Source organism: Bos taurus, chromosome 12 (assembly GCF_002263795.3).
Source record: "Bos taurus isolate L1 Dominette 01449 registration number 42190680 breed Hereford chromosome 12, ARS-UCD2.0, whole genome shotgun sequence".
Classification (NCBI taxonomy): Eukaryota; Metazoa; Chordata; class Mammalia; order Artiodactyla; family Bovidae; genus Bos; species Bos taurus.
The window spans coordinates 33,352,175-33,369,532 of NC_037339.1; the positions used below are offsets into that span (position 1 = coordinate 33,352,175).

The 17,358-nt window shown below is 49.2% G+C and overlaps 1 long non-coding RNA gene across 1 annotated transcript in view; it reads left to right on the top strand.

The window, feature by feature from the left end:
- The first annotated feature begins 1,705 nt into the window (after positions 1 to 1,705).
- Positions 1,706 to 17,358, top strand: part of LOC107133463 (uncharacterized) — a 33,267-nt gene continuing 17,614 nt past the window's right edge. Inside the window, exon 1 of the long non-coding RNA XR_001501508.3 lies at positions 1,706 to 2,086. This is a non-coding gene — a long non-coding RNA (uncharacterized lncRNA). The remainder of the gene's footprint in view (positions 2,087 to 17,358) is intronic.

Here is a 17,358-nt window from a genome sequence, read left to right on the forward strand (position 1 = left end):
AATTTCTCAAGAGGCAGATCAGGTGGTCTGGTATTCCCATCTCTTTCAGAATTTTCCACAGTTCATTGTGATCCACACAGTCAAAGGCTTTGGCATAGTCAATAAAGCAGAAATAGATGCTTTTCTGGAACTCTTTTGCTTTTTCTATGATCCAGCGGATGTTGGCAATTTGATCTCTGGTTCCTCTGCCTTTTCTAAAACCAGCTTGAACATCAGGAAGTTCATGGTTCACATATTGCTGAAGCCTGGCTTGGAGAATTTTGAGCATTACTTTACTAGCGTGTGAGATGAGTGCAATTGTGCAGTAGTTTAAGCATTCTTTGGCATTGCCTTTCTTTGGGATTGGAATGAAAACTGACCTTTTCCAGTCCTGTGGCCACTGCTGAGTTTTCCAAATGTGCTGGCATATTGAGTGCAGCACTTTCACAGCATCATCTTTCAGGATTTGGAATAGCTCCACTGGAATTCCATCACTTCCACTAGCTTTGTTCGTAGTGATGCTTTCTAAGGCCCACTTGACTTCATATTCCAGGATGTCTGGCTCTAGGTCAGTGATCACACCATGGTGATTATCTGGGTCACGAAGATGTTTTTTGTAAGTGCTAGAGGCCTGGAACAGCAGAAGGGGACGCTGAGGTAACCCAGAGGGAGACAGAATTGTTACCCACTCGAGAAAGTTACTACCCCTGGGTCAAAGTGAAGGGAAGAAGTTGGGGTGTTGGAATCTAGGAGCTGGAGGACCTGCCAGGCTCAGAGAGGGGGTACCTGCAGACTGGCGTCCAAGGGGTCACAGGGATTCTGATTCTGGGGATATCTATGTTAAATAAAGCAGTGTGTACATGTCAATTCCAGACTCCCAATCTAGCCCTGTCTCCAACCCTTCCCCCATAGTAACCATAAGTTCATTCTCTTAAGTCTGTGAGTCTATTTCTGTTTTGAAAATAAGCTCATTTGTATGATTTTTTAAAGCTTTGTCTTAATTCAACATTTTCTGTCACTGATGATGCATTGGTGGAATGGTTCATAGTGTACAAATTGTTCTCACATCCATTACCTCCTCCTGGATGTGAATGAGACCGTCTCCTTTTCCTAAAGTCTCGTGGATCCCCAGGGAGGCATCTTGTACCCACACTGCTTCAGTACCTTGTACACACCTCACTTCTATGTTGAGCTGGAATAAGATGGGCCACGAATTCTCTGGAAGTCCTTCCACGGAAAGGCGGGGCTGTCAGTCACCTCCCCTGGGATCTGGGGGGTGAGGGGCCCTGTGGCTTCTAACTGATGGCATTTGGGGAAGTGATTCTGTGGTGTCTACAGGCCGGACCTCAGCTCAGCTTCGACTTCTTCCTCTTGGGTGCTGGAGCTGCCACAAATGACCTCTGACTGTAGTGAGGGTGAAACTGTGGGTGTGAAAGTGAAAATGTTAGCTGCTCAGTCGTGTCTGACTCTTTGCGACCCCATGGACTATAGCCCACCAGGCTTCTCTGTCCCCTGGGATTCTCCAGGCAAGAATACTGGAGTGGGTTGCCGTTTCCTCCTCCAGGGGATCTTCCTGACCCAGGAATCGAACCTGGGTCTCCTGCAATGCAGGCAGATTCACAGTTTGAGTCACCGAAACTGTGGGTAACCATGAGTTAAATCCATTTCACCTGTGACTAGACTTCACGAATCAAGGTTGTTTTAATTGTTGTTAGGAAGGACTTGCGTGTCCTCCATTGGAGAGAGTCTGAACAACAAGAGGTTTCCTAGCGACCAGGGAGTCAGCTGTGTCTAGTTCTAGCTGAACCTGTTAAGACTGGTCCTGACAGGAGCACTCACTCTCCAGGTGGGTCAGCCTGCGTGTCCTCCTGACCTCATGAAGTCAGAGGACCCCAACCCCACCTTGAGCAGGTGCTGCCTGCCTCCTGCATCTCCACCCCTCATCCCATGAATATCCACCTTTGCCTTCTGGAGAGCTGGTCTGAGGCTTGTTCTGCCATCTTCTTGGACCTTGTGGATAAACCCCTCTTTGCTGCAAACCCCCGGTATCCCCTGGGCTGTGGCTCCTGACAGCATGTTGGGCAAGCGGACCTGATTTGTTGACAAGGTGAGAGCAAGTGGCGGGGTCACCAGTGAGGCTCAGAGGCGCGGGTCGCTCGGCCACTGCAGTCTCCCCAGGGGATGGCTTAGCACCGTCAGCAGTCACTGCTGCTGAACTCTGTGCAAATCACTGATTCAAGAGCAAAAGAAATGGTTGTTCTTTTTCTTCTTTTTTTAAAAAAAATTGTAAAATACACATTGAGGACATTCTTGTTGTTGTAAACCTGCACCACCATCCGTCTCTAGAACTGTTTTTTCATCTTCCCAAACTCAAAAACTCTGTACCCTAAACACTCACTTCCTGTACCTCTTTTACCCAGACCCTGATGACCACCATTCCACTTTTGGGAGGGGAAAGATTTTATTATTTATATTTTATTGAAGTAGACTTGATTGACTAGTATTGATTATAATATTCGTTTCAGGTGAAGTATAGTTGGTTGACTAATATTGATTACAATGTTGGTTTCATGTGAATTATTTTTAGATTACATTTCAATAAAAGTTATTGCAAGATAATGGTTACAATTCCCTGTGCTGTACAATATATTCTCATTGCTTGGCTGTTTTATACATGGTAGTTGTATCTCTTACTCCCTTCCCTACTGGGAGCCACTAGTTCTATCTGTGAATCTGTTTCTATTTTGCATAGACATTCATTTGTATTATATTTTGGATTCCACATGATTGATATCATACACTATTTGTCCTTCTTTGACTTATTTCACCAAGCACAAGATTCTCTAGGTACGTCTGCTGCTGCTGCTGTTAAGTCGCTTCAGTCATGTCCGACTCTGTGAGACCCCAGAGACGGCAGCCCACCAGGCTCCCCCGTCCCTGGGATTCTCCAGACAAGAACACTGGAGTGGGTCGCCATTGCCTTCTCCAACACATAAAAGTGAAAAGAGAAAGGGAAGTTGTTCAGTGAAGTCATGTCCGACTCTTCGCGACCCCATGGACTGCAGCCCACCAGGCTCCTCCGTCCATGAGATTTTCCAGGCAAGAGTACTGGAGTGGGGTGCCATCGCCTTCTCTGTAGGTACAATGTTTGTACAATGATGCAAATGACAAGACTTTATTCTTTTTATGACTAATATCCCACGGTGTGTGTGTGCAGGTGTGTGCTGTATCTTCTTAATCCAGTCCTCTGTTCATGGGCACTTGGGCTGTTTCCATGACTTGGCCATTGTCAGCAGTGTTTCTGTGGCCATTGAGGTGCAAGTACCTTTTCAAATTAGTGTTTTCATTTTTTTCCAAATATATACCCAGGAGTGGAATTGCTGGGTCATATAGTAGCTCTATTTTTAGTTTTTTGAGGAACTCAATACTGTTTTCTACAGTGGCTGTGCCGATTTACATTCCCAGCAATCGTGTAGGAGGGTTCTTTTTTTTTTTTATCCCAGAGCTTCTGCAGTGTTTGTTATTTGTGGACTTTTAGGTAATGAACATTCTGACTGATGTGAGGTGATATCTCATCATCTTGATTTGCATGTCTCTAATAATAAGCAATATTGGGCATTTTTCATGTGCCTGTTGGCCATCTGTATGTCTTCTTTGGAAAAAATGTCTATTCAGATCTTCTGTCCATTTTTTAAATTGGTTTTTTTTTTTTTTGGATATTGAGTTGTGTGAGCTGTTTGTATATTTTAGATACTAACTCCTCATCAACCATATCATTTACAAATATTTTCTCCCATTCTGTAGGTTGTCTTTTTATTTTTTCCTTTTCTTACCAAAATTTATACATTTAATTAGGTCTTATTTATTTATTTATTTTTGTTTTAGTTTCCCTTGCCTTAGGATCCAAAGACTATTGGTATGATTTATGACAACGAATATTCCGCCTTGGTCTCTTTTAGGAGTTTTATGGTTTCAGGTATCAAATTTGGGTCTTTCATCCATTTTGAGTCTATTTTTTTAAAAATATGGTGCCAGGAAGTTCTGATCTCATTGTTTCACAGCTGTTTCTCCAGTTTTCCCAGCAGCATTTATGGAAGAGACTTTCTCCACCGTGTACTCTTGCCTGCTTTGTCACAGATTGACCATCGGGTGTGGGTTTATTTCTGGGTGCTCTCTACTGCTGCAGTGATCTGTGTGTCTATGCTTACACAGTGTGCCGCTTTGATTACTGTAGCTTTGTCGTATAGTGTGACATCTGAGAGAGTGATACTACCTGCTTTGTTCTTTTTTCTCAAGATTGCTTTGGCAATTTAGGATCTTCTATGGTTCTACATGAATTTTAGGATTATTTGTTCTAGTTCTGTGGGAAAATACTATTGGTATTTTAATACAGCCTTCAACTTTTTGTCTCTGTGAATTTGCCTATTCTAGGTACATCATATAAATAAAATCATATATTTGTCCCTTTGTGTGTAGCTTATTTTGCTTAGTGTAATGTCTTTGAGCTCCATCCATGTTGTAGCACATGTCAGGATTTCATAATACTCTACTGTATGGATAGATGAATTTATGTATCTGTTCACCCCTTAGTGGACATTTGTGTCATTTTCAGTTTTGGCTATTGAGAATAATGCTGCTGTGAACCTGGATGTGTAAATATCGGTCTGAGTCCCAGCTTTCAATTCTTTTGGAAATATACCCAGAAATGGGGCTTCCCAGGTGGTGCTAGTGGTAAAGAATCTGTTTGCCAATGCAGGAGATGCAAGAGACATGGTTCAGTCCCTGGGTGAGGAAGATCTCCTGGAGAAGGAAGTGATAACCCACTCCAGTATCTTGCCTGGAAAATCCCATGGCGGGCTACAATCCACAGGGCTCACAAAGAGTCGGACACAACTGAGTGCACACACATACACACCCAGAAGTGAAATTTCTGGATCGTATTTAACATCTGTTTAGTGTTTGAGGACAGAGAAGGCAATGGTACCCCACTCCAGTACTCTTGCTTGGAAAATCCCATGGACAGAGGAGCCTGGTAGGCCGCAGTCTATGAGGTCGCTAAGAGTCGGACACGACTGAGCGACTTCACTTTCACCTTTCACTTTCATGCATTGGAGAAGGAAATGGCAACCCACTCCAGTGTTCTTGCCTGGAGAATCCCAGGGATGGCGGAGCCTGGCGGGCTGCCATCTATGGGGTCGCACAGAGTCGGACACGACTGAAGCGACTTAGCAGCAGCAGCAGCAGCAGCAGTGTTTGAGGAACCTGTTGTTCTGAGCCTAAGTTCGGAGGCGGTTTGTTCCCCGGTAACGGGCGACCCAAATGCTCCTGGAAGGCACTGTGTCTGCACGTCTGTCTGCTCCACTGGGCAGAGCTCCTCTGATGCCGTTTGTCTGCGCTGTTAGCTTGTAGCAGCGAGCGTGGAGCATGGTTCTGGCACTAGTTAATGGAGAGTCTCACAACCAGCTGTGACTCTGAGAATATTTACGAATCTGATGGGCAGTAGGCATGGGTTCATTACAAAGGACCAGTGCCTTGTAGGGTCAGGAGTGCCCCCTGCCCCCCGGCAGGTATCCCCTCTAGTTGCTGGATGGTTGGGCAGTCCGGAGGTGGTGGTGGAGTGGACCCACCTGCTGCTTTACTGGCAGGGGTGCAGCTAGTTATCACCTGGTATGGATGTTTCAGCGTCTCTGCAGGCAGCCGAGTGGTCCCAGGGTGGGTGTCACTCGCAGCAACACTGTTCACCATCGCTGGTGGGGAGGTGGGGGATGTGGACCACGTCCTGCAGATGAGGAAACTGAGGTGTGTGTGGGGGGGGTCAGTGACTTCTGTGAGGTCACAAGGTGGGCAGGTGTCCAGGCTCATGAAATGGGGGCTTTGATTCTTGGTCGAAGTCCTTCCATCACACTATGGGTACTGCAGGGGAAGTTCACAGTCATCCTGGGAGGATGGGCCTCTCGTTGTAAGCCCTTTGGCTATGGGGCCTTGGGACTCCGGGCTATGGGTGCAGGCTTGTGAGCCCCGCAGTCTGAGACGAGCCCTGGGGAGGCTGAGGGAACCAGGCTCTGAGGATGTGGGTCTTGGTCAAGGGGAGGGCAAGCAGGGAGCCTAGGTGGGCAGTGGGCCTGGATGTCCAGAGGCCCAGAACTCTGGCTGAAGTGGCGATCCCCTGGTGAGCAGACAGACAGCCATCTACTGGGGACAGGAAGAGACACACTTGTCCCCTCTTTGGTCACTTACTGTGTGGCTGATGTAAATGTCCATTCACAGAGAAGGTTGTGTGGTGAGAAGGAATTCACAGAAATATTAGCAAGAGGAGAAATTCATTTTCTAAGAGAGGAAAGGGCCAGATGCTTAGACTGGCATTGGCACATAGATGAGGGTCTGACTTGCATCAAGTTTAGGGGACCAGGTGCAGGGAAGAGGGGGTGCGGGCATGTCTGTCTTTGTCTCCAGCAGAATCCAGGCTGCTATGTCTGTAAGATGTGGTTTTACTGAGATTCTGTACATTCTTGTCTTCAGTAGTTTTCCAGTCCTGGGGTCTGAGAGAGACTCGATAGTGGCCCTTGACAGGTGCTGCTCTGTTGTGAACAGTGTTAGGTGGGTTTACATTTCCTTCCTCTGAATATTCAGGCTTCTCAGGTAAAGAATCCATCTGCCAGTGCAGGTAACGGATTCAATCCCTGAGTCAGGAAGATTCCATGGAAGAGGAATGGCAACCCACTCCAGTATTCTTGCCTGGGAAATTCCATGGACAGTGGAGCCTGGCGGGCTATAGTCCATGGGGTCGCAAAGAGTTGGACACAACTGAGCTAAGCCTCTTGATGAAAGTGAAAGTGGAGAGTGAAAAAGTTGGCTTCAAGCTCAACATTCAGAAAACGAAGATCATGGCATCGGTCCCATCACTTCATGGGAAATAGATGGGGAAACAGTGGAAACAGTGTCAGACTTTATTTTTCTGGGCTCCAAAATCACTACAGATGGTGACTGCGCCATGAAATTAAAAGACGCTTACTCCTTGGAAGAAAAGTTATGACCAACCTAGATAGCATATTCAAAAGCAGAGACATTACTTTGCCAACAAAGGTCCGTCTAGTCAAGGCTATGGTTTTTCCTGTGGTCATGTATGGATGTGAGAGTTGGACTGTGAAGAAGGCTGAGCGCCGAAGAATTGATGCTTTTGAACTGTGGTGTTGGAGAAGACTCTTGAGAGTCCCTTGGACTGCAAGGAGATCCAACCAGTCCATTCTGAAGGAGATCAGCCCTGGGATTTCTTTGGAAGGAATGATGCTAAAGCTGAAACTCCAGTACTTTGGCCGCCTCATGTGAAGAGTTGACTCATTGGAAAAGACTCTGATGCTGGGAGGGATTGGGGGCAAGAGGAGAAGGGGACGACAGAGGATGAGATGGCTGGATGGCATCACTGACTCGATGGATGTGAGTCTGAGTGAACTCCGGGAGTTGGTGATGGACAGGGAGGCCTGGAGTGCTGCGATTCATGGGGTCGCAAAGAGTCAGACACGACTGAGCAACTGATCTGATCTGATCTGAGCGACTAAACAGCAGCAGCAGCTTCTGAATATTAACTTAGTCTTAAGAGTTACATGGAACCTAGATGGCCCCTCTGTTGGGAATCAGGATGGAGGGCTCGTCTTCTGAGCTGGGCCGCAGAGCTATCCCCACCTGGGGGCCCTGGAGGGTTGTCTTGGAATTGAATTGACCTGTGATGGGGCGGGGGTAGGGCAGGAAGACAGTTCTTGGGGAAGGAGAGGAGAAACATACAAGACAGGGAGTGAAGCAGAGGAGACAGAGCATAGCAGTTACGAAGTGTGTAAGATAGCCTTGTTTAGTGCCTGAAGCCAGAGCTGCAGCCACGGTCACTAGGACTGACGAGGCTGTCATTTCAGCCGGCATCTGAAAAGGTGGGGGGAGGCATAGACCCGGTGCGGCTGCTCTTCTGGGGTAACAGGGGTGCAACAGTGCAGCTTTTGATCCAGTTAGGAGGAGTGCAGCGGTCCCGAGGTTCCGCGGAGGAAGTGCAGTCCAGATGAAAGTGGTATCAGGCTGTAAGAGAGGTGGTAAAGCGGACGTTCACACGTCTGACCCTTCTGGCAGGGCCTGTGTGGGGGTTACAGCAAGTCCCTCCACAGGGCTTATGGTGGCAGAAGCCTTGGGGAGGCTGGACGTTCTTTTCCGGGGTGAGAAGCTGTCCTTGAAAGTCAAAGCCCCAGCTTTTTGTGGAAGGAGCTGATGTGTTTGTGACGGGTCCTAGTTTTACTTCGCTGTGTAAGGCAGGTGCCAGGAGTTACCTGTAGAGGAGGTCAGATGAAAGTCAGTGGAATTGATAGGAGGACAAATAGAGTCCTGTGAAAGGACCATTCACTGGAGGAGGATGGAATTTTTAGATGCCCGATTTGGGAAGGCTCCTGGTTGGGGAAATTATTTATTTGAGCTCTGTTTCTTGTTCTGCCCCAACGTCAAGAGGGAGTTTAGGTAGAGAGTTTGATTGCAGTTGGGAGGAGTTGGGGGTGAAGGTATGGTCTGGGTGTGAGGCCAGGGGACCACCCCTGAGGTAGTGCTGGCCATAACGTACCTGGGAGACTTGATCAGTAAGGAGACTTCCTGGAAGAGGGGTCCGTGGATGGGGAGGGGCACTAGAGGAAGTGGATCCATGAGACAGCCTGAGGCCAGAAACACCACCATGGGGGCAGGGGCCCAATCCAGGGTGGGGGGCCTGAGTAGGGACAAGGTTGCCTGAGGGGTGCTGGGACCCCAGAGGGGCCTGTACTGCCAGAGGTAGCACACAGCCAGCAGCTGCAATGCTGTGAGCCCTTGGCCTTTGGAAGGGGGCCGTGGTTTCTTCTGTTGTGCGGAAGGAAGGGTGATGGAGGAGAGGCCCCTGACAGGTGGCTGGTGTGAAAGAGAGTGGTCAAGTACGAGGTGAGAAAGAGAACAAGCATTCTGTCTTAGCCGTCTGCGGGGCTGGTCCAGCAGGGGCCGGGAACTTCCTTCCGGGGACAGGAGAAGGGTTACGTCTGCCGCTGTGAAAGATTATAAAGAGTAGAAGGGGAAATAAGAGAGTAAGACCCATGTAAGCCCCCCAGGGCATATGGTCTCTGGGTTCCAGTGGACCTGAAGTTTGGAGGCGGATGATTGCAGACTGGCGTAGGGAGAGGACTGTGTTGGGGACACAGCAGGAGGACCAGTGGGCTTGAGTCGTGACAGTGTGTCCAGCTGGATGTCTGAGAGCTTGGGGGCCGTTGGAGGTGTGAGTAGTACCTGAAATGGACCCTCTGGAGGAGATTGGAGGGTTTGGTATGTGTGTGGAGGCTCTTTCATAAGACCCGGTCCCCAGATTGTAGGATTGTGGGTGGGGACAAGTCCTGAGGTCAGGGTGTGTGCTGTGTGCCAAGTCGCTTGTCGTCATGTCCAACTCTGTGTGACCCCATGGACTGTAGCCCGCCAGGCTCCTCTGTCCATGGAATTCTCCAGACAAGAATACTGGAGTGGGTTGCCATGCCCCCTCCAGGGGATCGTAAGAGACCAGGGATGGAACCCAGGTCTCTTACGTCTCCTGCGTTGGCAGATGGGTTCTTTACCACTAGCACCACCTGAGGTTGGGGTAGGTATCTATTAGCATGGGTCCATGAAAGGTTGTAAGTCTAGTTTTAAGGTTGAGGGGTAAGAGCTTGGAGGAGGTAAAAGAGAATAAGAAGAGCTGGGTGTCATACATGAGTTCAAAGGGATGGAGGTGTAAGTGGGCCTTCTGAGTCATCTGGAGTCAGAAAGCCAGGGAAGGTGTTCTAGCCAGCCCTGATGGAGTTCCAAGGTGAACTTAGTGAGCTGTTTTTTAAGGCAGGGGTCCCCAGCTTCTGGGACCTAATGTCTGAAGATCTGAGGTGGAGCTGATATAATAATAATAGAAACAATAAATGTAATGCTCTTGAATCATCCTGAAACCATCAAACCATCCCCCAGTTTGTGGAAAAATTGTCTTCCACGAAACTTGTCCCTGGTGCCAAAAAGGATGTGGACCACTGTTTGAAGGGAAGAGTGAGCCTTTTCTGGTTTCTCCTGAAGGTTGGGGATGCCAGGCTGTATGTGGTTTGCATTTAATGTCTAAAGTTTGAAACACCTGTTGGGTAATTTGAGCGGTGAAAGCTGAGCCACTGTCACTCTGGAGAGAGGTGGGGAGACCCAGTCTAGGGATAATTTCTTGCAGAAGTGCCTGAGTTGCACAGAAGCCCTTCCGGGTGTAGCAGGAAGGCCTTGGTCCACCCAGTGAAGTGTCAACAAGTGTTAACAGGTACTTGCACCTTTTATGGGTGATCATATGGGTGAAGTCTAATTGCCAGTCCTGACCTGGCAGGCGTCCCCTTAATTGCTGGGTTGGGAGAGATGGCACAGGCTTTAGACGTCTCTGGGAGTTAACTCATTTGCAAATAGGATATGGTGAGGTGACATCTTTTAGTTCTACTTCTAAGTTAGCGGAATGGAGAAGAGGGGCTGAGAGAACCTTTCAGGCATCTGTGCCCATGTGGAGAGTGGTATGTGGATCGGCCTGTTGCTGACAGCAACATTTTCCCGAGAGTGAAAACCATGGCCCATCCTGAGGAGGTCCTGGTTCTGAGCACACCTCAGCCTCGGACTGGTGAACATGCAGGGCGACTTGAGAGGGAGAAGGGCTGGAGACAGCCTGGCGGGAAGCGTGAGGCCCTGCAGCGGCCAGCGTGGCCGCTTTGTTGATTGTGCTGTTGCCTGTAGTCTCTGAGCATTGGGTCTGTTGTTGCCCTTTGAGGTGCGTGGCTGACACCTGAGCGGGTGATGGGGCTGCCTGCCCGAGTTATAGGATAAGATGGGCATGTTTACTTGAGGTCCCCTGGGTGGTGGGCAGGCCCCTTTCTTTCCAGATAGCGCATGTGAGTGAAGGAGATGGAAGGCAAATTTAGGATCTGTGTGTTTGTTGACCTCAAGGTCTCTGGCTAGTTGTAAAGCTCTGTGCCATGCCTAGTCACTCAGTCGTGTCTGACTCTTTGTGACCCCACGGACTGTAGCCCACCAGGCTCCTCTGTCCATGGAATTCTCCAGGCAAGAATACTGGAGTGGGTTGCCATGCCCTCCTCCAGGGGATCTTCCCAATCCAGGGATCGAACCTGGGTCTCCCGCATTACAGGCAGATTCTTTACCATCTGAGCCACAAGGGAAGCCTGCAAAGCTTTAATTAAGGCTATTAATCCAGCCTTTGGGGCAGAGGTGTTGGGTGGCAGTGGGGAGCTCTCTCTTACTCGGGTGGTGGTGACGAGAGTGTATCCTGCTTTGCACTGTTCATTGACCATATAGCTGCTGCCACTGGTGAACGAAGTGTGATCCAGGGAGGATATGGGGTGTCTGTTAAATCAGATCGGACAGTGGTGGACTGTTCCAGGATTTCTACACAAGAGTGTTCCAGGGTTTGGGGTTCAGAGGAGTCTGGCAGGAATGTGGCAGGTTGAGAACTGAGTGCATAGAGAGACGTTGAGTGACGGACTATCGGGTAAGAGAGTTTGATATTGAGTAACCCTACTGTTGGTGAGAAACTGAGGGGTGTTGTTTGGAATGTCCATCACCTGGTGAGGTGTGGGGAGAGGAAGTGTCTGTCCAGAAGTGAGATTGTGGCCCTCTGCTCGGAGGAGGCCAGCCTTCAGCTGTGGTGTCCAGGTTCTTTGAGAAGTAAGTTACAGCTTTTAAATTAGGGCTGTGTTTTTGTCCTAGTTGTGGGGTGATTCCTCTTCATCCAGGGGGTACAGCCAGAAGGGCTTCTCCAGGTTTGGGGGGCCAGGGCTGGAGCACTGGGGAGAATTGACTGGGGAGAGGGCCTCAGGGGGAGGTTTGGCTGTAAGGCCACAGTGAGGGGCCAGATGTGGAAGTGTCCAGTGAGGCTCAGAAAAGCCCTGATTTCCTTTTAGTTTGGAGGTAGAAGGAGAGAGGCTGTGAGCTCTGTGTGTTGAGTAGTGGCTGTGTGATGTCCTGGGGATGAGAGAAATTCCCGGGTATCTGACTGACTGGACTGATGTGTGCTCTAGAAGGAAGACCTTGGTAGCCTTGCAGAGCTTGGGGGGTAAGAAGGGTGGTGGGTCTGGTGAGGGAGATGTGGTGGTCCCGCCTGTAGAGGAGGGGTCGTCAACACAGGGAGGAACAATGCTGCCCAGGAGCCATGGGTAGATCAGAGGCAGGGGCTTGACCAGAGAGGTGGGAGCTATCTCTGAATCCCTGGAGAAGGGAGGGAAAGGTGAGTTGTTGGGAGCGGAGAGTGTCAGGGTCCATTTATAAAAAAGCAAATATATCTTGAGAATCTCGGGGGAGAGGGATGGTGGAGAAAGCATCTTTTAGATGGAGGACAGTAAAGACCTGAGTGTTAGGAGAACTGAGGGTGGTGTGGGGATTTGGGACTGCAGGGTGGAGAAGGACCACTGCCTCATAAATCATAGGTAGGTCCTGTACTAGACGACACGTGCCTTCTGCCTTTTTAACGAGTTGAACAGGGGTGTTATAAGGGGAGTTGCTAGGTCTAAGGAGTCCAGAGTTTAGAAATTTGTGAATGAGGGGTGTGTGTCCCCTAAGATCTTCCAGTTTCATAGGGTATTGAGAGCAGCGGGGACAGCGAGAGGGGTCCCTCCTGGTGACAGTGGCAGGAGTCAGGTGAGAGGTCCTCTTGGGGGTGTCAATGTCCCCTACTGTTGTTGTTGTTCAGTCGTGTCCGACTCTTTGGCCCCTTTGGATTGCAGCACACCAGGCTCCTCTGTCCCTCACTATCGCCTGGAGTTTGCCCAAGTTCATGTCCATTGAATTGGTGATGACATCCAACCATCTCATCCTTTGTTACCCCCTTCTCCTCTTGCCCTCAATCTTTCCCAGCATCAGGGTCTTTTCCAATGAGTTGGCTCTTCGCATCAGGCGGCCAAAGTATTGGAACTTCAGCATCATTCCTTCCAATGAATATTCAGGGTTGCTTTCCTTTAGGATTGACCGGTTGGATCTCCTTGAAGTCCAAGAGACTCTCAAGAGTCTTCTCTACATAATTGAGGGAACCTGTTTCAGCATTTCTTGTAGAAGAGGGCTGAGCATCAGAGGGAGCATCTCTTAAGACTCCAAGAAAGGAGGTTTGTGATGTAGAATTAGTTTAGTGTTTAGTTTGGTCAAAAACAGGGTTGGGGGAGGCCCATGAGGGTGCCTAGGAGGGGATGGGATAGCTGGGAAGGACGAGGGAGGAATGTAAAGATCTGATCTCCCAGTGAGCGTGGTGGGTCAGAGGTTTGGAGCATAGGTTGAGGTTTGCCTTCTGCTGTGATAATGATGATGGGTGAGGGAATCAAGGGACCTGAGAATTTGGGAAGAGCAGAGTAAGTGGCTGCAGTATCAGTTAAGAAATTGACTTTCTTACCTCTATGGATAGAGTTACCCAAGGGTTGGCCAACTCGATTAAAAAATATATTTGTTTATTTGACTGTGCCCAGTTTTAGTTGCAGCATGCAGGATCTTTAGTTGAGGCATGTGAACTCTTTAAAAATAAATAAATACATAAATAAATACAAAAAAAAAATACGTATACACACACAATACATATGTATGTGTGGTGTATATACACACATGTGTGTGTATATGTGTGTATATATATGTATGTGTGTATATATATGTGTGTGTGTGTATATATATACACATATATTTTTTTATTTGACTGCCAGGTCTTAGTTGAGAAATGAAAACTCTTTTATATATATATATAGGCTTCTCCCAGAGAAGGCAATGGCACCCCACTCTTGCCTGGAAACTCCCATGGATGGAGGAGCCTGGTAGGTTGCAGTCCATGGGGTTGCTAAGACTTGGACATGACTGAGCGACTTCACTTTCACTTTTCACTTTCATGCATTGGAGAAGGAAATGACAACTCCACTCCAGTGGAGAATCCCAGGGACGGGGGAGCCTGGTTGGCTGCTGTCTATGGGGTCACACAGAGTTGGACACGACTGAAGTGACTTAGCAGCAGCAGCAGCGGCATGGGCTTCTCCAGTGGCTCAGTGGAAAAGAATCTACCTGTGGGCCCGGTGGGCCATGGGGTCACAAAGAGTTGAACATGACTTAACAACTGAACAACAACAGTGTTTATTTATTTATTTGGCTGTGTTGGGTCTTAGTCGCAGCATGCTGGATATTTGGGTGCAGTATGCTGGCTCAGCAGTCATGGGCTTAGTTGCCCCAAGGCATGTGGGATCCTCGCTCCCCAACAAGGGACGGAATCCATGTCTCCTGAATTATAAGTGGATTCTTAACTACTAGAACACTAGGGAAGTCCCATAGGCTTAGTTGATATCATGTCAAGGAGCCAGGTCCAGGGTCATGGCCGTCAGTCTGAAGATGGTACATTCTTGAAGATCATAGGGGTGGAGGGGTCCTAGCAAGAGGGTCCCTGGTTTCAGAAGGGGATTTTGTCCCTTCTTATCAAGGAGAGGGTGGCAGTCCCTCGCCTGGTGCCTTGTTAGTTCACACAGTGGGCATGGTCCTGTGGGCAACCTTTCCTGATAATCTTGACTCCAGTGCCCAATTGTCTGCCGCTGGAGTAGGAACCAGAGTCGGGGCCCAGTGACTGTTTTCCTTGTCGCTGTTGGGGGGCCTCGGACGATTCTTAGCCTGATGGGTGCCTCTGATTGATTGCAGAGGTGAGCATTTGGAGAGATTTTTCTGCTTTCAAGACCCCTGTGGTCTCGCTCCCTCTCAGCCACCCTCATCTCAGTTATTAGAGACCTTAAAGACTGGTCTCTGAGTTCAAACTGGGGAGTCCAAGGGCCCTTCTCTTAAGTTTTGGAGTTTTCCACATGTGCTGGAGGTTGGCTGGGAGATGAAACATATTGCCAGGATTGCTTTGCCTTCCTCAGAGGTTAAGTCTGAGTTGGTGAAAAGGCATAGAGCCTCTGAAAGATGAGACAGGAAAAGAGCAGGGTCTTTTCCTGGGCCTGAAGTAATTTCTTTCATTTTGTCATAGTTACATCCTTGGTGGTGGCCCTCTTCATGCCTTTGATGAGGCAGGTAAGCACATGGTCCCATCGCTGTCTGTCCCGACCCTTCCTGGTAGTTTCAGTCAAGGTCATTGTCGGGGACCACCGTGGGTCCCAGCACATGAGCATCAGTTAGCCCCTGTTAAGGTTGTCCCCATATTCCCTGGCTCTAGCCAGATTCTAGCTTGTTCTGCTGTATTAGTACAAGTGGGGGAAATGACATGTATATCACACCAAGAAAGGTCTTAAGTTAAAGTAAGATATTCAAATTCTTTAGTAAATTTGGTGGGGTCTTCCAAGAAATTGCCTAGCTTGAGTTCAGTTTGAGAGAGATCAGACATAGAAAAAGGAACACAAACCTGAACGATTCCCTGGGAACCACTCACCTCATGTAAAGGAACTTGGGGGGCTGGCTCCAGAGGAAACTGGAGGGGACATCCAGACTGGGTGTGCCAGGGAAAAGAAGGAGAACCAGGGGCTGGTGGAGGAGTGGTTGGTGGTAGGGAAGAGGGGGTGCTGGGGGTCCTGGTCTGGGAAAGGGGTTCAGTGGTTTTGAGGGGCTGGAGGAGGATGTGGCTGAGGGAACGGGGGAAGGAGCAGAAAGAGGGAGGTGCTCAGGATCGGAGGTGGGGAAGTCAGGTGGTGTTGGTGGTGATGTGCGGCACGAGGACCACAGTTTGGGGTCTTGAGTGAGTTGACAGAAGGCCTAGACGTCAGGAACCTCAGACCATTTGCCAAGGTGGCGGCAGTGCAGATGGAGGTGGAGAATAGTATTGCAGGTGAGACAGCCGTCCTGGGGCTGGACCTCCCAGTTGCCCAGTGTGTATCGAGGCCAAGCCAGTGGCAGAAGACTGTTCACTTGGTTCTGAGGTTGTCCAGTCTGAAGTGAAAGTGTTAGTTGCTTAGTCGTGTCCGACTCTTTGCAACCCCATAGACTGTAGCCCGCCAGGCTCCTCTATCCATGGGATTCTCCAGGCAAGAAAACTGGAGTGTGTTGCCCTTCCCTTCTCCAGGAGATCTTCCCCACCCAGGGACTGAACCTGGGTCTCTTGCATTACAGGCAGATTCTTTACCAGCTGAGCTACCAGGGAAGCCTAGTCTGAGAGCTTTCCAGTGTTTGAGGATACATCCCAAAGGGGAGTCTTTCCCTGGGGCAGATTGACAGTTGCCCATAATGACAGCTAGGAAGAAAAGGAAAGAGAGAATTTGGGAGATGGGGCCATTCTGGGAATCCTGGGGTTCAGAAGAAGCGTCCCCCACCCCTTTTGAACAACCTAGGATTCACTCTAAGTCAAAGATGAATCAGATCAATAATGAGACATAAGGAAGATGGACAGGGACGGGCATCTGAGAGGCCATGTTCCAACCTAGACCTCGATGGTGACAGACCTGACCTCGGGCTTTCTGCCACCCAGATTCTGCCACTGATTTCCCTAGAGGAAGCCCCATCAAAGGAATGACTTTCAGTTTGGTGGATGTCTCGGTGGGTGACAAGGAAGGTCAAGCCAGAGGTGAAGGCGAAAGGAGTTCACTTATTGGAGGTTCTCCCCATTCCAGCCACCAAAGTGTTAGATGAGCCAGTGCAAGTTGTGAAAGAATTCACAGGAATCATAGCAAGAGGAGAAAAGAGTGTTTGTATTCACTTTCTGAGAGAGGAAAGGGACTGATACTGAAGACTGGGGGTCTGAGTCTTTTATGAGTTTAAGGGACAAGGTGCAGGGAAGAGGGGGTACATGCATATCGATCCTTGTCCCCAGCAGACCCCGGGCCGCTGTGTCTCTGTAAGATATGGTTTTACTGAGATTCTGTTTGTTCTTGTCTTCAGTAGTTTTGCAGTCCTGGGGACTGGGAGACAATAGTGGCCCTTGGCAGGTGCTGCTCCATTTGTGAACAGTGTTAGGTGGGTTTATGGAGGTTAACAGAGAAGGTCAATCTTGTTAGCTGAGCAGGACTAAACCATCTTTAGGGCTGTGGGATGTGGCTCCAGGGTTTGGTGCAGAGGGTGGTCACCCTTTGCTGGGACTGGGTGCTGTGTTCCCCTGAAGTGTTGCCCCTGTTAGGAGGTGGGCCATGGCGGGTGGTGCAGTTAGTGCTTTTGTAGAAGGGGCCCGGGAGCTGCCCAGACACTGGTATGGTGGGAGGACCGGGTGGAAGGAGGCTGTGACCCGACCAGACCCCTCCCTTGCATCTCAGCCTACAGCCTCGGCTACATGGGAAAGGAATGGGGTTCTCACGAGCCCTCAGGGCCGAGTGGTCTTGTCGGGGCAGTGTCTGTGCTGTGGGCTGAGCTATTAGATCCCTCTTTCTGTCTCTGCTTCCCCTGGAAGATAAGCTCCGAGAGGCAGGGACTTTG